This window comes from Archocentrus centrarchus, chromosome 7 (genome assembly GCF_007364275.1).
Source record: "Archocentrus centrarchus isolate MPI-CPG fArcCen1 chromosome 7, fArcCen1, whole genome shotgun sequence".
Lineage (NCBI taxonomy): Eukaryota > Metazoa > Chordata > Actinopteri > Cichliformes > Cichlidae > Archocentrus > Archocentrus centrarchus.
The window spans coordinates 16,350,934-16,374,122 of NC_044352.1; the positions used below are offsets into that span (position 1 = coordinate 16,350,934).

The window sequence follows — 23,189 nt, forward strand, 5'->3', positions numbered from 1 at the left end:
GCATAAGTAAATAAATAAATGAAGTTTATTTTGAGCATTCCAAGAATCCTCCACAAATGCAGCAAAACGTGCATACATGGTATGCAATGTTGTCATGCTTTAAAAAAAAAAAAACCCTGTTTCTGACAATTTTCATATCCTGTAAAAAGAAAGAAAAGATGGAATGCAATGAGTTTCAACCCATTTAAAGTGTGTATTTTATCTGAAAATAGTATATACAGTGCTGTGCATAAATCTTAAGTCACCCCTCATTTCTTTAAATTTTGCTTGGAAAATGGGAAATCGGGGCAAACATAAATGGAAATAAAGCATATAAGGCAAAACAAAGTTTGACAATTCTAATAAATTTCAGAGTCAGTATTTGGTATGACCACATTTATTCTTCAGCACAGCCTCAACTCTCTGAGGCAGCTTTCTTGTCATTTCTTTAAGTAGTCTTCAGGAATAGTTCTCCAGGCTTCTTGAAGGACACACAAAGCTCTTCTTTGGATGTTGGCTGCCTTTTATTCCATTATTCCATTTCAGATACTATTCATCTACTGAACATAGGCTGCCACTTCTTCTGTCCTTCAGTTGTTCAGTTTCCTCATATGTGTTTAAGGACACACTGTGCACCACGCCAAGACATGCCAAGTTTTCAGCTAATAGCTCTTTGGGAATCACCTTGATGGTGCAAAAAAAAAAAAAAAAAAAAAAAACTGTTTTACACCTGTCAGACTGTGTTATTAGCATTTTTCATAGAGTCAGCTAAAGAAAGAGGGAACATGTGATTTTGTGACAGGTTGCTAGTAACAAAGTGCTAACGATACAATTTAAAATGAGTTCTTTCAAAGAACTTCTTTGCTAAGTTGTGTGTTTTGTGTAGACCGAACATGTGTTGAGTTTGTCGCCATTTTTATGCTTGAATCATTAATAGGTCAGTTCTAAGTGGATTAACAAACAAAAAAAAGCAGTCCTTTGAAAAAGGTCATGTACAAGTACGAGACTGAAAACTTGGAGAACTATTGTTCAAGACCACTTTAAAAATTACAAGAAGCTCCTTGGAAACGAAAATATTAAAAAATGAGAAGAAATCAGGGTTAGCTCAAGACTTTTTCATAGTACTGTACTAATTTTGGTTATTACTAAATATTAAATGTTACAACTGAGAAATAATAGCTTTTTCATAAACATATATGCATTTTCAATGCAATGGCAGCGACACATTAAAAAAAATGAGTGGGGACAATTGGCAGCAAGAGACTGGAAAAGTTGTGCAATGCCAATCAATATGTCATGTCTGAGCTAACACAGTCAACTCATGAAGACTGATGTGACATCTCAACCAGCTGTGACAGCATGGCTGGCGTTGTTTTCAGTCAGCCTTTCTGTGTGCATGTAATCACCGCAAAATGTGTCTCTATAGACACCTGCTGTAGCTGAAATTAGCAGAAAGAGTGGTTTGGCAAATGTGTATATGTTTGTCTGTCTGATGGTGCATTGTGAAGTTGTATTCAAACAACTTAGGGAGCACATGTACCCACACCAGTGTGACTTTGCTGGTAGCAACAAACTGTGCGATGCGAGCAAACATTAAGCATGACATTTTGCTTTCAGTTGCACTTCAAAGTCAGACCTGTGCCCCAGTCCACCCTGCAGAACTCTCCACATCCAGATATTCAGTTTTTTTGTGTGCCTTTGTATCCTCACAGTTATCTTTCTGTTTTTATCTTCCTCTCTTTTATCTTTCTCTCTTCAGTGCTTCTGTCTTCCTCCTGTATAGTATATGAAATCTCTAAAATTAATTATACATCAAGGGTTATGGTGAAACTGAAAATGTGATAACAGAAAAATAAATACAGAGCCAACTGAGAGAAAAGTCATTAGAAGTAATCAGGAATTATAGAGACATTAAAACTGTTCAAAAGATTTTGGGGGGTAACTACAATGAGAACATGGTGTGTGAAGAAAAACACTGGAATATAAAAAGAGAGGTGTGTGCATGTGTGTTTTTGGGAGAAAGAGGGAGCAGATGCAGTGTGGAAATGCATGTGTGCACAAGAAGGAGATTTAATGGGAGAGAGAGAGAGAGAGAGAGAGAGAGAGAGAGAGAGAGAAAACAGAGCAACAGAGACGGGTGAGAGAGTGGGAGCTGCAGACTGAGAGACAGGGACAGAGGAGTGCTGGAGAGAGCACAGACCAGAAGCACAAAGCAGCAGCATGTCTGTTTCTATCTGACGGCTCTTAGATCTCCCTCAGCACAGCTGCCGGGCTGCTAACGACCAGTGTGCAGATCGTCTCTCTCAGTGAGGGAGCGCTTGAGTGTGTAGTATCCACCAGAGTTTACAGTGGCTATGCATGTTCAACTGTACTGGTTATAGTAGCACTACCACACGTGTGAAGCTTTGGCCACCTTCGCACTGGACTTGACTCAACACCCATGATCCCCAGTCAGCCCTGGCATACCCTCTCATTAAGGTAAGCAGATAATGTGTTTTACTCACTAGATGTTCTCTGTGTTTTAACCAGACTTACACTACTTCTCTTTTTCTGTGCTCTAATATGAAATTTCTGATAATATAGCTTTCCTATATAGGCATGTATAGTGAATTTAAAATAATAATAATAAATAATAATAATAATTAAACTAAATGTAGCGCAGTACTTTAAATTGTTCTTCTCAAGTTTCACTGTTTATCGTGACTGGTCTGACCTGCTTAATGTGTACACACATCTTGATAGACTTGCCTATATCAAACAATAAAACCCAGAGCTCTTCTGCCCATGTAATTACTGTACATGACATCACTCATCTGATTGTATCATAAACATAATCCCACTATTTGTTCTTAGGAGTTATAGCAGTAAAAGGCGACTGAGTGTTTGTTTTTCTGTAGGTTTATGCTGATGGGTGATTTGGTTTTATTGCTTTATCATTTACTGAATTAAAGTTACTTTAATTAATGGATGAAACACATTTGACTCACTTACTCTGTACATTGAGCGTGTTTAAAAAATATGAATGTTCTGGTAAACTTTCATTAACCTTGAGTGAGGGGGAGAAAAATGACTCCATGCCCTACATGTGACTTAGCTTTGTGTGTTGTTCCAGTGTAATCTGCTTCAGTGAATGTGCTCGTAGTCAAGACGCTCATAAAACATAAATAGGGATCATCAGTGTCTCCCCCAGCAGCTTCCCCGAAGATATGTTCTTCCCGCAGTAATGCAAGATGTAACACTCTCTGTGTGCTTTATGTTGAGACTCCAGTCTGACTATTTGCGTTTGTGTTGTACCATGAGTTTGCTGTGATAGTTTGACAGGGAAAGGTCACATGTGAATAGTCTTTTTTTTTCAAGTGTTAATGGGCTAAGAACAAATCCTTTATTTTAGAAATATGCTCTGACTAATGAGCTAACCGAATTGAATACTCATTTTGATTTTATCAAATCGATTCTGCTCAGTTACAATGAGGCTTTCTTGAAATGTTGTATAACAGAAAAGCATGTACAAATAATTGAATTGGATATGATTGCGTTCGAGCATTTTTGTTATCTAATTTAATCATTGCCGGATAAATGCTTATCAAAGGTACTTAGCTCTAAAGATTTTACAAAAACGAAAGTATCTAAGGGTGTATTCTAACCTCTTGTGTATTTCTTAATTTGATGATTGCACGATGACTGACAGTCCTATGTAATATTTGACTTGGAAAGCTAACATGGACTTAACCACTAAAGGTGTCTTGTGCTATCAGTCACTAAGACCTTATCAGTAGGCACGTTGTGAGGTGAAGCGTGTTTTTCCAGGTCAGATGATACAATCATACTGAGACAAAATTGATACCTAGAAGTCTAGAAGGGCGTGATTCCCTAACCATTCCTCAACAGCACTTGCAGTGTGACAGTATTTGGGATTGGAACACATGATCCAGCCTTTACTTCTCATGCACATTGCTGTGCCCATATCCCTGTCACCTGTCCACTGGCTTTCCTTCCTCGGACAATGTCTGGAAGCTACTAACGTCTGCATAACACGGTCATCTCACAAAATCTGACCCTATGGACCCTTTCATTTAGCCATTGCAGTTTGGCTCTGTTTAAAGTCTCTTAGGTCCAAGCACTTACCCACATTTAATGCTTAAGGAATAACTGCTTCTAATTGGATATACCCCCACTCCCTCCCTCTGACTGATGTGACAACATTAATTCACTTCACCTGTCAGTGGCTGGTAGTTGTATATGTCCTGTATAACAATGAGGATCAGACATTAGATCGTCATGCCCTGGTGCAAACATTGCTAGAGGAAATCTTTATGCTCACTGGTCATACTAAATTTAATGCTAATTCATGTAATTCCAGGACCACAAAAGTGTCCACTAATAAAATATAAGCAGAGGCAAACAAAGCACCAAGTAGCCACATATCAAAGGAAAGAGCAAAGTTTATGTAACATGAGGTGCCATACTGTAACTGTTTTATTTTAAATAAATGTTATTTTCAGAAAACATGAAAACAGATGATACCTTATGAGAATAATTATAGCAAACGGCTCTGCAGCTGTCAGAGATGATATATGGAAGGTTCAACTTGACTAGGCGCAGTTGCAGAGCAGTCTCCTATGCGTAAAAGTGGACATTTGAATTTCAAATATTTTGATCAATATGAATGGAAGAGTCAGTTCATGATGAGGACTGATTTCACAGGCACATCTTCAGATGCATTCAGGAAGCTAGAAGTGGTACTCTGGGTGAGCGCACTGAAATGTGCCCAACAGGAAATTATTGAAAAACTTCCTACGTGGATAAGTCAGGTTAAAAATGATCCGTGATGTTAAAATCCGTATACAAGTCAATAACAAGGGCAGCACAATGTTACTTGCCTGGTAAAGATTTTTGTCTGGAGAAATTTGACAAGTTACCACAGAGAGATTAAAAAGATACGGCAAAAGCAGAGTCATAAAATTCACTGCTAGCTTTAAAAAAGTAAAGTTTGAGGTTAAAAGGACCTGCCGACTTCATGGTGTTTAAATGTTTGATGGCTTTATGCACTTGTGAGACTGTCTCTGGAAGAAAATGAAAGGAATAACTTCCAAGAATATTATCATTAGAGCAAACATTAGAGGGAATATGATAAGTAATGTTAAGAGAATCAAACATGGAACCAGAGGAAATGAAATGCTGTTCAGTCTGGCTAGTATTTCAGCCTTGTAAGAAATTCGTTGTGAATCCTCAACGATCACTGTGATCTTTTTTTTCTAGACATTTTTATAGGCCAAATGTTAAATGTGAGTTTTTAGTTGCAGGTCTAGTGTGAATTTATGAAGACATCCCTTCGACTGAGGTCAACTATATTCTGGCATTTAATATCCTCACAATAATCACTGGTTGAAGCCCTATTTACTATGAAAGTATGCACCCATCTATGGTACACATTTTTTGTGTGTAGATCAATGTATGTATTAATGTGTCATCTGACTTTGACTTTATGTATTTATAACCCATGATATAACCCAGCTGGTCGCACTATGTGACGTTGTGGAGGTGTCATTTCAAGAACCGGTTTCCACATCAGTGTGGGAGGGACGGTGCTTTGCAGTGACGTGCCAGTGGGTGTAAAAGGCTGTGTCCACAATAAATCAGGTTTATGGGGGAGATGAAGGAGAACACCCTCAGTACCTTTGTATTAGGAAAGTGATATTTTATATTGACCGCTGACCATATCTGCTCTGTCTTCAAGGTGATTGCATCATGTTTGTGTCCCGGTGTTTCCAGATTTTGCCACATTTTCCTCTCTTTGCTTCTGTTATTTGTGATCTTTCCTAGAAAGTGGTTCGAAATGTTGCCAGAGCAAATTAACGCAATCTCGCGTTACTACATGCGTGCTAGAACCATAGTCAAGGTCAAGTCTTTGATGAATGAGAAGTACATGCATACACATGCTAAATTACACTCTCAAAAGAGCCTTGTAAGCCTTGTTTTTGCCATCAGACGTAAGTGGAAGAGGTTGCTGACAGTGTGTAGGAGTGCTTTATGAATGAACATCATTATGTTTCCAATGTGTAGTCACACATGCAGTCATTATTTTCACTTACAAACTAACAAACGCTCATTGATCTGTCAACTTAAAAAAAAAAAACTAATGTGTGGATGTGGGTCAATTTCATATTTCATTTACTTTCACTAACATGGTTTTCATCATCTGAACTTTATCGCTTTGCACATTTAATAAAGAGGCACAGTGAATATTTTAGAATCTGACAACAAATTAATTGATAATGTACTGTTAGGTAATTTATTCATATATCTTAATAATATGCTTCTACCATAATTAATTAAGTAGGTGTAATTGTATGTATTCAGTTGCAGTGTATGCAGATGGGCTTTGTGCAGTATAAACAGTATTGAGTTTAAAATCAGTCCAAGTGTCTAAAATTTGTGTACTGCAGGCATTTGTGGGGATTTTGGGTGATAGAACAACAACTGCTTTTATTTTTATTAGTCTGTTTAGTTTAAAACAACAGTAATAAATTTCTTACAGTCACAGGGTGATAAAGCTCAGAGTTATTGATTGTTCATAAATAATTTTCAAAGAATCTTTTGTGATCTTTGATATTTTACAAGCTGTAAACCTAATACCAGGATCATACCAGATCTTTCATGCATCTGGCCCCAGATAACACTGCTCACTTTGTACAGATTTCCCAAATAAATAAAAAAATAAATAGAATACAAAAACACATAAGTAAGAGATTTCAAATTTCAAAGAATGAATGAAAGTTAGAAATGTCTGTTTAAGGCAATGTGAGAGCCAGAACAAGTGTAAAAACACAGACTTTTCTACAAAGAGCTTTTTTTAGCTCCCGCCTGAGCTCAGAACTTGAAGAACCATAACACGTTTCCCTTCTTCCCATCACAAATCAACAGAAACCACAGGACGCTGAACTTCACTCTTTGCAGCTAAAAAATAATGCATCTATTTCCATTTGTTTCTTGGCACATGGCAGTTGTATGTTGACCAGATGACATTGCGTTTTAAAAACAAACACAAAATGCAAAGATTTGTTTACTTCCTCAACCACCAATATGCTCAAAACGCCATTTCTTTGCAATTTAGCTCCCTTATCTGCAACTTCAAAGTGCAGGAATGTGGTTTGATAGCATTTAATTAAATATGAATCCAGTTTAGAATTACTAATGTGGTGAAGGTTTGTACAGTAGGGCAATTGCTGCTCTGTAACATTCATTAACCATGTCTTGACTCATTTTTAGTTTTAGCTGTGAGGGAAATTCATGTTTGCTTCCCACTGTGGGCTGCGCTGCAGCTGCAGGGGATAAAGTAAAAACAAGCACAGTAAAAATACTCTCAATTCTCTGACATACAGTGAATATCAGTTATTGAATTGCTAATGTTTTGCATGCTTATGCCTAATGTTTGTTGAAGGGGAGCATATTACGCTTCTTGCTTCAGCTTACATTAACACTCTGAATACCTAATATACAGTACAGTGTATGAAGCAACTGGGTCAAGCGTCAAGCGTCCACCAAAAACAACCAAAAGTGATTGACTGTAATTTGATTTTTTGCAGCAGTGGCTGTAACGTCTCACTGAGGCAGCAACGCTTCTTTGAAACCCTCGGTGAACAATCACTGTGAGTCACGAAAACCTTACAATACTAGCTGTGACATCATCGCATGAAATAATTTACCTTTTGATTGTGACAATGCCTAGCAACTAGAGTGACAGGCTACGCCCATTGCCTAGTAACAGAGAAAAAGCATCTAAAATGAGACCACCAACCTCGAACTTGAGGGTGCACTTACTTGGGTCCCCAGCAGTATGCCTGGATGATTGGTTCTCAGAAAAAGCACAGGCACTCACACACATAGACTGCTTGATTTATTTGTGAGATTAGATGTTAGTTACTGTGCTGATTTGAGACAGGAATATTCCTGAGCCCATGCAATGATTTCCATGACAGATTTCTCCAGATTCTCTGAATGTTTTAACGATATCATATACTGTAGATTACCATATATTCTACGTCGAGGAACATTATTCTAAAATTATTCCATAATTTCTAGATGCAGTTTTTTGCGAGCATCTGCCCATCTTTACTTCTGAGACACTCTGCATCTCTAAGATGCTCTTTTTATGCTAGTCATGTTACTGAACTGTTGCCAATTAATCTAAGTAGTTGCAAACTGTTTCTGCTGATGTTTCCTTTTAGTGCCGCATACTTTTGCAGCCTTTAGTTCCCCCCATCCCAACTTTTTAACGATGTTTTGCGTCAATCAAATTCAAATAGAACTAACATTTTGAAATTGAAAAATATGTCACTTTAAACATTTGTGGTCATCTTCTGTGCTCTACAGTAAATATCTGACAAATCCAAATTAAAGTGGAGGATTGAAGTAAAGTCATTGTTTCCATGATCATGATTAAGACCTATTACAAAGGTGCTGCAATATTTATATATTTACAGTACTATAATGTAGATATCTAGATGTTCCTTCAAAAAAATCATATCAAAAGCATTTACATTTACAGCTACATTTAAATACATTTTTTATTGTGAAGTAGTCAGAGGGAAAGCATTGTGTTTGTAAGTGAGCTTATATCATCAAAATGGCATACAAAACAAAACAAAACAACAATTTTAACAGTGGATCAGTTTAATGTAATGCAGTGTGAAGTTGAACAAGAAGAAGCTTAGGTATATAGATGAAGATCAGCAGGCAACAGGTTGCATTCAACTTCTCAGCAAGATAGTCAGCTCCTTTTACCGTGCCCTGCTGTTTCACAGGCTCATGCTGTGTTTAGCATAAAAATCATATCATAACAGCTACCAGAATAAAGGAAGAATGCTAATTATCGCCTGCCTTCTTAAACAAAACATCAGCTCTTCGTTTTTGCAGCCACTAGAATCGTGTTATTCCTAGTACTGAACCACACTTGCTGTGATTGAAATTAATATACCAAAATTACAGGTCGCTCACTGTTCTCAAAATTGTGTTGACTTTCCAAAAAGAAATCACATGATCTGAGATTAATTTCTATCTACCTGGTGGAGACTGTCACCAGGTGAGGCAACTGTTGTGACTTGGCGCTATATAAATAAAACTGAATTGAATTGAACTGTGGCCACAGTCATTCTCAGCATTAAAAGGTCTGTTGAAAAAAAACAAAACAAAAAAAAAACAACCATCAACTACATTTCTGTTTCTGTGTTGAGAATCATTTCATAGTTTGAACACCACAGAAGCAACTTTCATGTTTCTTTAATTGCCATCGTTTTTAATGAGGATTTTTAGGCTGTCACAGGTAAAGTTGTCACTGAGGCTGAGGAGTGCCAGAGGTTTTCTGATTAAGACAACTGTAAATAACTTGAATACCCAACTGGTTTCCAATGTCCCAGTTAGGGCTTTCGACTCTCTGCCTAAAGCTCACACCTGGGTCCAGCTTTATTAGAAGTAGTCATTTCATTTGTTTTGGGTTTTTTTTTTCTCTAAACGAGAGCCTTTAAAAAAAAAAAAAAATCACTGCATGGCAGGCAGGAGATGAACCCAAAATGCAGGACCCTCAAGACCAGATGTAAACACAAATAGCAGCTTCATTGCTGAGCTCTTATAAAATATAGGTCAGGAGCAGCAAAAAAAATCCAACAACTGGGAATCTTCAGGGAAAACAAACTATGAGGAGAGACACACCCATGAGGGAGAACACGATAAAGGACAAAGGGAGACTAAGACAATGACTACAAACACAGGATAATTAGAGGATGGGAAAGAGTTGAGAGCGCAGCTGGGGATGATTAACATAATGACTCAGGAGGAAGTTAAACTAGACACAAGACACAGAGAAGAACAGTCGCCAAAATAAAACAGGAAGAGCGTCACAACAGAACAGGAAGACAAGATTAACTTGACCAAAACACAAACACAGAGACAAAGACTAACCAGACAGGGAAAGACAAGGCAGGCAGTAATAAACAGGGATTCAAGGAATAACACAAACCAGACTGTAACCAAGAACAGAAGTAGAGAACTAAAACCTGAAAATATAAAGAAAAAAACAGAAATACATAGCCATGATTTAAAAATACAAAACCAGAGAAAACCTAAATGTCCCAACACAAAACCCTGGGTTCAAGACCCAGAGGCCATGACACATACTGCCATTGTTAGGCATATTTGTCTTTTTGAAAAGGAAAATGGATGCATACTAGAGCTGCATCAAATTTTAATTACTTCCATGTTGATTAAATACTACCTTATTGCTCACGTTAGAGCAAGGTTGCAACTAAATAAAAAAAAAAAATCTTCGCCAGCACAAACACTTTACAACTTTACAACTCTCTAATCAGAGATGCAAACATAATTAATGCAAGGATTTAGATGACAATACAAAATAGCAAATCCACAAAAAGACTGAAAAACATACATTTAAAATGTTTAAACTTTGCTGTGACGTGCTCATATCATTCCCCTCACTTGGTCTCCTCTTGCTGAAATAATCAGGCAGTTTTAAAATAAATTATTATTATTGCAACAGTAACCCCGGCTGAGCAGATGCTTCCTACATGTCTCTGTCAAAGAGTTATGTGTGTGTTCTGTACTGTACTGTACATGCTTCAGTGGGCAACATGAACTTATGTAACACGGTGGTTGTTTGCTAAATGCCGTAAATAATGCAGCGCTGTAACTTTTTACATTCTGTCCAAATGGTGCCATGTTCTTCCTAATTTTACTATATTGTAATGACGACCCAAAAATCACAATAGATGCCTGAATTATACATACTTGACTGTAACTTTCAAAATTAACTGCTCTCCAGAATCCATTAGTGAACACTAAATGAGTCTGCTATCATGACACATGAACCCATGCTGCATGCACATAAGCTGTTGTTTAATACTGTTACACAGAACTGAATAGAGACTTTGAAAGAGGCAGGAACATCTGCAATTTACAGTATCTGGAAGAGAAATACTGCATACTTTGGCTCATGTACAGTGTGTGTGTGTGTGTGTGTGTGTGTGTGTGTGTGTGTGTGTAGGGAAGAAATATCCTAAATGACGAGCAGCCAGACGTCAGCTGTCCTTATCCTCATGTTCTTAATGCATTATGTATGAGGCTGTCACTCTCAGCTTAGACTCTAAGGACAACATGAACATGATTTTGCACACATGCACCAGCACATTGACAAATGCATTCCACACACACACATTCACACACTCAATTACATGGGTAACTTAAAAGGTTGCGTTCACTCTTGCAAAATATCTATCGCCATTCCTCTTTAAACATGATTCTGTAATCTTCCCACACTCGAGGCTGAAGAAGTTACATTGGAATAACTATATCACTGTGTGTCGATTAGTGGTCATATAGTTAGTCAAATAAAATTGAATTGGTAATCTGGATAGAAATATAGAGCAACATAGCCAGCAAGTATAAGAAAATGAGCATATTTGAAAACACACAGTTGGATTTAGAAGTGATTATCATATCTTTACAGCTGGAGCATGTAGTAGCCTGTTAGTATGTGCCTTTTGTCTGATTTTCTGTTCTTTTCTATCTATCCATATTCATACACACAGACACATACAGAAATACACACATAATCACAAGGTTTATGTGGATATATTTAAATATTTAGTACTATGCCATCATCAGAGAACAGCAATCACTCAGCTCAAATTAATTTCCAATCATGAAAGATGACAAATTTGCTCTCAAGATGCATCCGTGGACACAAAACATGAAGTTCCCATTTGTTTTCTTTCATAATCCTCCTCCACTTCATTCAGAATAAAGCATCAGCAACACCTATACAAGATTAAATATATAAAACCAAGAATACCTTCATACATCCAGGTGTAGAAACAGACTTTCCTTTCCCACCAGCTTCGAAGTGACTCATTTAGTATTCACTATAGATTCTGGATAGCAGTTAGTGGAACAGTCCACACATCTTATTGTGTCGTCTCCTCATCGCTTACATTCTTTGCCTCTTGAAAGATTACATCACATCTTTGTGTTATTCTCAATCTGGCCCTCTGCTTCTTGTGTCTGTCAAAGATATCAAACCACTTTACCACCCTGCACCTTACAAACACATAGAACCATCCCGTTGGTCTGAGAGTGACACATTCTGAATTCTTTAGAGAAATGCAATAATATGGGGGCTCCCCAGTTTCAGATAAAGAACCAGATTTTGAAAATAACCAGACTGATGGCACATTGCAGCAAACATGTTCCACCAAAATACAAACAACTGACTTTGTGAACCTCGTACCTGTTAGTATCTCTCCTCCAGCCTGTGTACTGGATGTCCTGTTGGTTAAAAAATACATATATATATTAAATAAAAAATAAATGTAAAAATATCACCCACAAATGTATTTTTCTACAGGGAAAAATGCATTTCAAGGTCAGGAAAATAGCAAAGCATACTGTGCATCCACTAGCTGTTGCACTCACATGAATGGGATTTTAAAAGATTATTTTACATCGGTGAGGCAAAACATGACCTCCTGTCGCCAATATGTTAATGATCCTTTTTATGCTATCAAAACAGCAGAAAATCACAAAGATGTAGACTGTAAAAGGCAGAATCCCTGTGGTATCTGACATCTACAGCTTAGCAGCAAATTCATGAAATCTTACTGCAAGTTCTACAAGGACCTGGTTTCTTTTTATCGACTACCCATAAAAAAAAAAAACAAACGCTGCTGCACATTCCATGAGCTGTGTTGTTTCAGAGATTACCCAGTTATAAGTGCTTACTGATTTGACCTTTGCCTCTCTAATTCCCAAACATCCTAAAAACCAACTTTCAGAAATGACTGTTCAAGAGACTATCCTTACATGGCCATATGTTTTGGCTTATCAGGGAAAAAATAACAGTAAAAAAGCCTTCACACCACACTGTGGAGCTAAGAGACATGAAAGTGCTACTGAGGCTTGCACAAGTCATCCATCAGCTACATCTTGTGATGAATTCCTGACAAGTCTGAGGCAGCAGAAATGAATTATTGTTCATAGGAAAATGTTATAAATGTCATTATGCCAAGATTCTGCAGAAACCCATAAATTGTGGAAGTTCATAGAAAGAAAGTTCAGCAGGGGTGGAATTTCTGGCTCTTTGTTGCCAAAGTGTCAGAAGTGATTGCAATTTATTTACATAATTAATATGATTAGTAAGGACATGTCCCTCAAGTTGCATGATGTCTGACCTACAAATACTGTATGTAATGTAATGCCCTGTCTCCTTCGTTGAATGTATTTTCTTGCAGGAGGAGCAGTATCTTTGTCTCATCCTCACCTCTCATAGAAAACAGTGACCACTTGTTCTATTTTCTTTCAGCTGCTGCAATATTGTGTTTATTTCTTCCCTACCAGCTTCTGTATATCAAAACTAGCAGTCTTATTGCAAAATAAGTGATTTGTCTTGACATCCAAATCAGCAAATAAGTACATCTCACCAGGGCAATATCAAATATTAGAACATGACTGACATTACTGTGACTGCGTGTTGTAAAACAACCACACTTTTCAACACAAGTTTATGTTTTAAACATGTTATTGTTTTTTTCCACACGAGAGAATAAAATTATAAGATGATATCAGTAATTTTATTCTTTCTATAGAAGGGTGAGTTGAACAAAATACAAGCATCGTGCAGGTTACTAACTCAAACCACTTACAAGTGGCAAGAAAACTGTGTTTAGGGATCAACACAAATGCAACACATTTATGGCACAAATAATTGTGAAGGAGGTTGTGAACCTTACTTGGTTTTGTGATTAACAATGGCTTTGAGAAAAATGGAGTGCCACCCCCTCTAATTGCTGTTGGCTGGTGCATTAGCATCGACACGAATATGTGTACCACCACAACCGATTTCAAATCCGTCCATTGTCTCTCTCTTCAATGCACCATTTGGCATGCCAACGCTCACACAGAGATGATGCCTCCAACCAAAAACAACTCATATCAAATTCATATGGATTCTACAATCCAATGTAATCCAAAATAAAGAGGATTTCACCAGTTCATCATTTAATGCCTCAGGTTTGGCTTAACAAATTCTGAGACAATGTCAAACATGTTTAGATTCTATTCATCTTCATAACCAAGTTTAACCAAGCCACAGAGTCTTGTAATCAATCTCCGCTCCCCTCTCCATCCTATTGAGACTAGCATGAATTGACAAAGACACATCTAAAAGCCGTGCGTCCCTCTGTCTTAGACAAATTCCAGTTTTCCCATTAGTCTCTCATGTTTCTGATTGCACAAACATGCTGCCCCATAAATGCACCATTGTGTGCATAAACACACACACACACACACACACACACACACACACACACACACAGATTAATGGGAAAAAAATCATGCTGCACATCTATACTGACATGGACTGGCTAATGTGCTAGCAATGAAAAGATGCTGCATCATTTGATGGAAATGATAGTTATTAACGTACAGAGCGCTAAATTCAAAGACACCCTGAAAATCAAAGTGAAAAAATGATGCCAGAAGCTAGTCTATTTAGGCTAAATTTCACTGTAAGAACTCAAAAAGGTACTCAGTAGTTTGTATGGTCCCAACGTGCTTGTATACAGTATATGCCTGACAACATCAGGCCACGCACCTAATGAGACGACAGATGGTGTCCTGGGGGATCTTCTCCCAGATCTATACCTGGGCATCACTGAGCTCCTGGACAGTCTGAGGTGCAACCTGTCCCAGAGGTGCTCTGTTGGATTAGTCAGGCGAGCATGAAGTACAGTCAGTGGCATCAATTCCTTCATCTTCCAGGAACTGTCAGCATATCAGGCATTGTCATGCACCAGGAGGAACCAAGGATCCACTGCACTAGCGTAGGGTCTGACATTTGGTCCAAGGTTTTCATCCTGATACCTAATGGCAGTCAGAGTGCTGTTGCCTAACCTGTAGAGTTCTTTGCGTCCCTCTATGGAAATGGAGTGATATGGATCACTGACCCACCACCAAACTGGTCATGCTGAAGGCATGCTATAGGCAGCATAACATTCTCCAAAAGCCTCCACGGTACCAGGCAGTGAGCACAGAGCCCACTAGAGGACCTTAGGCCAACCTCATATAGTCTGTTTCTGATTGTTTGGTCAGAGACATTCACACTAGTGGCCTGCTGGAGGTCATTTTTGTAGGGCTCTAACAGTGCTCATCCTGTTTCTGCTTGCACAAAGGAGCAAATACCGGTCCTGCTGATGGGTTAAGGACCTTATACGGCCCTTTTCAGCTCTCCTAGAGTAACTGCCTGTGTCCTGGACTCTCCTGCATGCTCTTGAGACTGTGCTGGGAGACACAGCAAACCTTAATGGAAGGAGGAGGAGTTGGACTACCTGTGCAGCCTCTGTAGGGTCCAGGTATCACCTCATGCCACCAGTAGTGACACTGACCCTAGCCAAATGCAAAACTAGTTAAAAAAAATAGTCAGAAAGGATGATGTAGGGAAAAAAAATGTCAGTGGCCTCCATCTGTAAAACCATTCCTGTTTTGGGATTTGTCTCATTGTTGTCCCTCCAGCGCACCTGTTGCTTATTTCATAAACACCAAAATAGCTGGAACTGATTAACAACCCCCTGACCAGATCAAAATACCAGACGTTTAATGGGCCTAAACTGTACTCTGATTAAAAAGTGTTCCTTTAATTTTTTTTTTTTTTTAGCACTATACCTGTGTGTGTGTGTGTGTTACGTATTACATATTTTTGTATATACAGTATATATACATTACACTAGATCTGGCTGTATGATATGTCATGTCTCTGTGGAATACATGATATCCATAGTCGCACACTGAGACATCATTTTGCTGGCTTTGTTTGCTTCATGGTAAACAAGCAAATGATTACCTTTCTTTAGAGTATAATCTTATTTTGAAGTGAGAATTCAACCTGAAAAAAGCTTAGGCATGCTTTGGCATAAAACAGGTTAAGACACATCAATAATTTTCTCATTTCAGTTAGCAGATTCAGAAAATTCATAGCACAATAATTGATCTTGAAAGACAGATAATCAGATCTGAGGGGATAAATGTTCTCTTTGAATGGGTGACAGTAGCATCAGTCATGTGACAACCTCAAAGGGAATAATTGTTCTGTTCTATCAGTTTTTCATCAGTATCACTTCTCCAAATTGCAATGAAAGCTCTTGGTAACAGTCACACAGGTCAGGGATAATGAATCTCTTTGCCTGTTTGTTCCTGAAATTGTGGAAAAAACATGGTCAACTACAACACAAGATAGTTTACTTACTAAGACAACACCACACTTTTTCTTCACACTAAGGATTATTGACTTGTATTTTGAACACTCTGGATATTGGCAGGCATCACAAACAGTGCTGCGTCATATCAACATAACATGCCTCACCCTCCTCATGTCATATACAATGTCTGACAGTTCTGCTGCTGCCAAGTCTAAACATGTTTTAACTCTCTCCCTATATATAGTAGATATTTTCATGTAATACAACACAACATACTAGAGTACATGAATAAATGTCAAATAGGTTCAAGAAATTAGCCAAACATTGTTTTTATCTGATACTGATGTTTACAGTCAATCTAATCATTTTGCTTTGATGCAGTGACTGCAGACTGTCTGTAAGTTGCAGGACAGAAATGCTGACTGAATGAAAGGATTGTTCCTAATGAAATTATTGAAACTGGATGAAACAGATCATGGTTTCAGTTAAAATATGTCCGGTCACAGCTTTGAATATAAACAAGACTTTAAATACTTTTTCCCAATTTTACTTTTAACCAGTAGTCACTGTGACACTGACAGTACCAGTAGAGAACATTTGGCTAAGGCTGACTGAGTGTGTTTCAGACACTGGGAGACTTCAGAAGTCCTTCGGGCTGCCTTGTACACTGAAAAATGACACAAAGGGGGTAATCAGTGCTTTAAAATGTAGTGCCAAGGGGTCCTAACACTGGACCAATTGTTTATTTGTGTTCTAATCACAAGTGATTGGATTTTTGTGTTGTTTCCACGTTTGTTTGTTTTTTACAAAGTTGCATCCTGTCCTACTGTGCCTCTAATTTGATTGTATTTACAGGACTAGTTTGATGCATGACTCATGAGGAATGATAATTGGTTGGTTTAGGCGTCACGGGTAAATCAGAGGTACAGTAGTGCCAGAGCCACTGAGTAAGTAACTTCTTTTCCTTTTGATATTTAAATTTTAAGTAAAGGAATGATTCTGTATTTTATTTTTTATTTCACTGTTTTATACACACAACATTTCCATGTTTCGATGTAAACCACTGCCCCTGCAAATCAGGGAAACTCCACAAAATGCAGTCCTACATTTTTATAAATTTCTGGGTTTCATGATATTGCAACCCAATGACCTTGTCTTGTTAGATAGTCTCTGGATCTCTGGACCTCACTAATTTCTAAACCCTTGTTACAGCCCTGGATACAAGGTACAACATACCAGTACTTGGAAAACAATGGCTTTACGTAGTTAAAATATATTGAATGAGCAATTTGAATGATCTGCAATAATTTGTTTACTTCACCATTCTGCCATCATCTGCCCAAGAAATAATCTGTCACTGTATCAGTCTAGCAGTCACTTTTATCCCTCTTTAAGAATTACTTCAGTTCCTTTGTCAGTTTCTTACAAGAATTGATTCAGTGTCAAGCTGTCTGTCACCCTAATTCTCAGCCATAAATCCTATTTCCTTTGGCACGGGAGACACTGGCATCTTGCCCGCACTTCATGGAATCTCTCTTGAAACTTTTTGGCATGCACATGTCCTGCAGCTTTCACTCCATCACTGTGGCTCACCCAACATAAAATGCAAATGAAGTGTAGCTTTTCTCCATTGTACTCATTTGATTAACCAAAATTAGATTCATCAGTATAAGCCCTCCCCTGGGTCACTGCATACCTACAACGTGAGAATGGTGTGGCTGTGGCATTTCGAAGGGAATAAAGCTCTCTTAAAATAGACACTCACCAAGCACACAATTATCCGTCCGTCTGTCCATCCATTTTCTTCCACATATCCAATTCAGGGGCAATTGGTTGGGTGTGGCAGGTCATCTGAAGTCTATCCCAGCTGCCATAGGGCAAGTGGCATGTCAACCGTTCACACTCACATTCACAAATGTGGGCAATTACCATCACCAGTTAACCTAATCCCACTGACTGCATGTATTTGGACTGTGGGAGGAAGCTGGAATCCACTCACATACAAGCAGAGCATTCAGTTCAGTTCAATTTTATTTATATAGAGCAAAATCACAGCAACAGTCACCTCAAGGTGCTTTATTTTGTAAGTGAAATACTTTACAATAATACAGAGAAAACCTTAGCAATCAGACAACCCCACTATGAGTAAGCACTTGGCAAAAGTGGGAAGGAAAAGAAAATCCCTTTTAACAGAAAGAAACTTCCAGCAGAAAAAGGCTCAGGGAGGGGCAGTCATCTGCTGCGACTGGTTGGGGGTGAGGGGAGGGAGACAGGACAAAAGACATGCTGTGAAAATGAGCCAGAGATTAATAACAACTAATGATTAAATGCAGAGTGATGTGTAAACTCAGAGAATATCATAAAGTATTCAAATCTCTGTCTGATATTCAAAATCATCCATGGTCTGTCATCTCCTCCACTCAGTCAGTTTATTAACATCAGAAATGCCACCCACAGAGTAACATGAGGGGCGGCCCGAGGAGACTGTGTTGTTCCTCTCAGGAAAAGTGCCTTCAGTCAGAGTGCCTTTTCAGTTACAGCAGCACAGGAGTGGAACTGTGTCCCTCAAAACATCAGAGAACTGACCACATACACTCTGCTCAAAAAGCATCTAAAAAACTGGTTCATAACACATCAGATATGTCAGCATTAATAGGATTATGGACAGTGTCTCCCATCAACCCAACCCTGTTGCCACTTGTGTCTTTATGTTATTATGTAGTATAATTTTTTGTCTGTATTATAGTTAACTTGGATTCTGTTTTTATCAACAGGATTTGAAGAATTATAATCTGTTTTATTGCTTTTTTATGTTCATTCATTGTAATCCTTTTATTGTTGTTTTTTAGGTAGACAATTTTAAGATCTGTCCAGGGACAACAGATGAAAAATAGCCTTTTGGCTAATTCTGGTGCATTTACTGTAATGTTAATTAATGTACACTGTCCCTGTCAAATAAACTAATAATAATGGTAAAAAGAGGTGTGTAAAGCATAATCAGTCAGTGTATTATGGGAAGCATCTTAGGCATATTGCAGCAGAACTAAGGGAGGGTTCCGCATCACCTGATCCAGCAATAAATGTAAGATTTATCAAAAAGGAAAGTTTTAAGCCTAATCTTAATAGTAGAGAGGGTGTCTGTCTCCTGGATGCAAAATGGGAGCTGGTTCCAAAGAAAGCTGAAGGTTCTGCCTTTCATTTTGCTTTTAAATACCCAGCAAACCACAAGTAAGCCACCAGTTGTGAAGCGCTCAATTGGGTGATATGGTACTATGATGTCTTTAAGATAAGATGTGGCCTGATTATTAAAGACTTGTGTGTGAGGAGAAGGATTTTAAATTCAATTCTGGATTTAACAGAGAGCCAATGAAGAGAAGCTAATATGGGAGAAATATGCTCTCTCTTTCTAGTCCCTGTCAGTACTCTCACTGCAGCATTTTGGATCAGCTGAAAGCTTTTCAGGGTGCTTTTAGGACAGCCTGATAGTAATTAATTACAATAGTCCAGCATACAAGTAATAAATGCATGAACTAGTTTTTCAGCATCCCTCTGAGACAAGCCATTTCTAATTTTAGAGATACAAATGCAAGAAAGCAATCCTACATATTTGTTTAATATGTACATTAAAGAAGATATCACTGTTTAAAAAATACTCCAAGATTCCTCAATGTTACTGGAGGCCAAGGTAATGCGACCCAGAGTAAGTGTCTGGATAGACACCATATTTTTAAGATTTTCAAGACCAATTACAATACAATTCAGATAACCTCAGTTTTATCTGAATTTAGAAACAGAAAATTAGAGGTTATCCTGCAGTTTAACTAATTGGTGTGTGTAATTTAGCTTCATGGATAGATAAAGCTGGGCATCATCTACATAGTTTTGTTTTGCTTCCCTTGTCTTGTTCAGTTATGCTCTCTGCAGTGTCCTATCTCCCCGATTACCTCGTGTGTGTATATTGTCTGTTTCCTTCTGTTTTTCACGTCGTCACGTTGGTTTCCTGATTCCGGTTATCCCCGTGTATTCCTAGTTGAATTATTAGCTCCACTTGAGCTTTCATAGTTTCTTTGTACCTGACGTACAACCAGCAATAAAGCTGGGTATTTTTGAGTTTACACTTTGCCTCCTGAGTCCTGTGTTTGGGTCATTATCCTGCCTGCCACACTGCCGAATCGTAACACTTATATGTCAGGGCTATTGAATTTTTACAAGGTTCAGTGGGTGGGACATGCTAGCTGGGCATATCTTGGCTTTATTCATGCATGTATGTTCAGAGATAACTGTGCATTTGTAAGCTGTGGTGGTTTAATATGACTAGTTTACTCACTGTTCCTGTGGTGACAGCATCTTGCTGTTTTTACACTGTGGTCAGGTTGCATGGATAAACTAGTAGATCTTGCTTTCATGCCTCATTTGTGGTCTTGTGGTGCCACGTGCCATTTTGTGGTATAATAGCGTAATAACATATTTACAGCACTTCTCGTAACACTGGGCCCAGTTGATGAGAACTTGAATTAGATATTATTTCATTAATGCTTAGCAATTCTTTATGCCGTATAATTTTTTATATATATTACAAAAGGCTTATTTACTAGTTTGTAGGTGCATTTGCATAGTTGAGCAAAAATATACATCTTTTGGATGAAAATAGCATGTCCGGCATGCCCCAAAGCAGGTCAGAGATACAAATGATATATTTCCTAAAAAGCCTATTCTCTCTCTATTGGATATGATGTGCATTGATACTAGTCCCACCCTCCTCAATGTCATGGACATAGTTTTACAATGTTTATCACACTGAAATACATTGTTTTTCAACAGGCTTGTGTACATGAGGCTGAAACAGCAATGCATCCCCAAAAAATTAATATTCAACTTCAACCCTCCAGCATTAATAATGGTTAGGCTCAGGTGACAAGTGCTATGTGGGGGGGTAAGGCATATCAAATTTTGCTTAGGGCCACTTCAAGACTTGGGTCGACCCTGGTCAGTAGTATCAAACACTGCACTGAGGTATAGCAGGACAAGCACAGAGATGAGTCAACTGTCAGAGGCCATAAGAAGATCCTTTGCTAATGCTGTTTCTATACTGTGATTAATTCTGGATCCTGACTGAAACTCTTCAAGTAAACTATTCCTCTGCAGATGATCAGTTACCTGTTTTGCAACTACTCTTTCAAGATTTTTTTTACATTAAAAGAAGGTTGGAGATTGGCCTATAACTAGCTAAGATAGCTAGATCAAGGGATGGATTTTCAAGTAATGGCATAATTACTGCCATCTTATAGACCTGTGGTACATAGTCTATTAACAGAGATAGATTGATCATATTTAAGACTGAAACATTAATTAACGGTAGGACTTCTTTGAGCATATTAGTAGAAATTGAATCTAATAGACACATTGATTGTTTGGACTACTGAAGTTACTTCAGAAAGATCAGTCAGAGAGAGAGAAAGTCTTAATAAATATCAGAAGTAATGAAAGTAGCTGTAAATAATGATATGTCTTTGAGATGTTTATGACTATTTTTTTCTTTAATAGTTAAAATTGAAGAAATTCATGAACTCATTACTGGCTGAGGTTACAGAAATACTCAGCAGAGCTCTGACTCTTTGTCAGCCTGGCTGCAGTGCTGAAAAGAAACCTGGGGTTGTTATTTTCTTCAGTCAGTGATGAATAGCATGATGTTCTAGCTTTACGAAGGACTTTTTTTTATAGAGCAACAAACTCGGTTTCCTGGGTAAATGAAGATCTTCTAAATTACAAAGACACCATTCCTCTCCAACTTACAGGTCATCTGCTTAAGGTTCAGGAACCAGGCTCAGGGAGGGTGTCAAGCACTTCGGATTTGAGGCTTTTTTAGAGGAGCCACAGTACTCAGTCATACACAGTGAGGATGTAACACTATTACATTCTTATGAAGGTAGGTAGGTGCTCTGCACTGTGTTGGCACATGGTTCCAAAGGCGGGCGGTGTGGCAGGCTCGAAATGCAGGACTTGGCAGATAAACATTAAGTGGCTTTATTTCACAGGCGTTCACAGGCTTCATAGAAAAACTTCCTTAAAACAGAACTTGGCCAGATAATCCAAAAACTCAGACTCTTCAAGCAAAACAGGACCCAGACAAATACAGCACCATGTGGGGACGACGCGACAAAGGACAAGAGAAAAACACAGACAGCATATACAGACCAGATAATGAGACAAATGGAAAGAGCTACTGTAGGAAGAGACCACACAGAAAGCTAAACTGAACACAGTACACATGGCAAAATAAAACAAGTGTGCCAACAGGGAAACATTTCCTAATATATATATATATATATATATATAAAACTTATAACATGTTCAGCATGAAGTTTATAGGAAAAGGGAAGGAGGAAATAATATACCGGACAAGGATTCTTAGGTCACCTTTGGTTATACAGCCTGCAAAGAACACCATCAAAATGTCTGTATTCAATACAGACATTTTGATTTTGTCCTACTAAAAAAAGATCCCATTAATGTCCCCATTCTGTCATCAGCTGACTGAATTAACCATTATGGTTCAAGAAGGCTCCTTTGGCTGAACTCTTGTGACACACTGTAGTTTATTGTTCAGCTCCCATGGGAAGTTAAACAATAGGCTTGAGTTTCAGTTCTGAAAAGTTTCATTTGTTGAGCAGGAGTCAGTACCAGAGCCTGTAATTCAAAAGAATGGGGAATCAGCTGTTTCTTGACTTTACCTGATTTCCTGTGTAATATGTTTGGGTCCTTTTTTGGGAATCATTTACAGTCTGTTCTTTTAACCTGTGAAATATGGTTATACTTGTGACATCTAACTAACACAGATAGTTAGACATGTGTATAAGTATGTGATTACCTTTAAAGTTTTACTTATTGCATTACAAAATTAAAGAGCCGTGTCTTATGAAATTTGCAAGCTTTTTGAAACAGTTTGTTCAT

At 38.1% G+C, this 23,189-nt stretch overlaps 1 protein-coding gene across 1 annotated transcript in view; it reads left to right on the top strand.

Annotated features, from left to right (window-relative positions):
- The first annotated feature begins 2,323 nt into the window (after positions 1–2,323).
- The window catches only part of opn7b (opsin 7, group member b), a 57,769-nt gene continuing 36,903 nt past the window's right edge, over positions 2,324–23,189 (top strand). The window contains exon 1 of the mRNA XM_030734543.1: positions 2,324–2,457. The gene's annotated coding sequence lies outside the window, so the exon portion shown is untranslated. The remainder of the gene's footprint in view (positions 2,458–23,189) is intronic.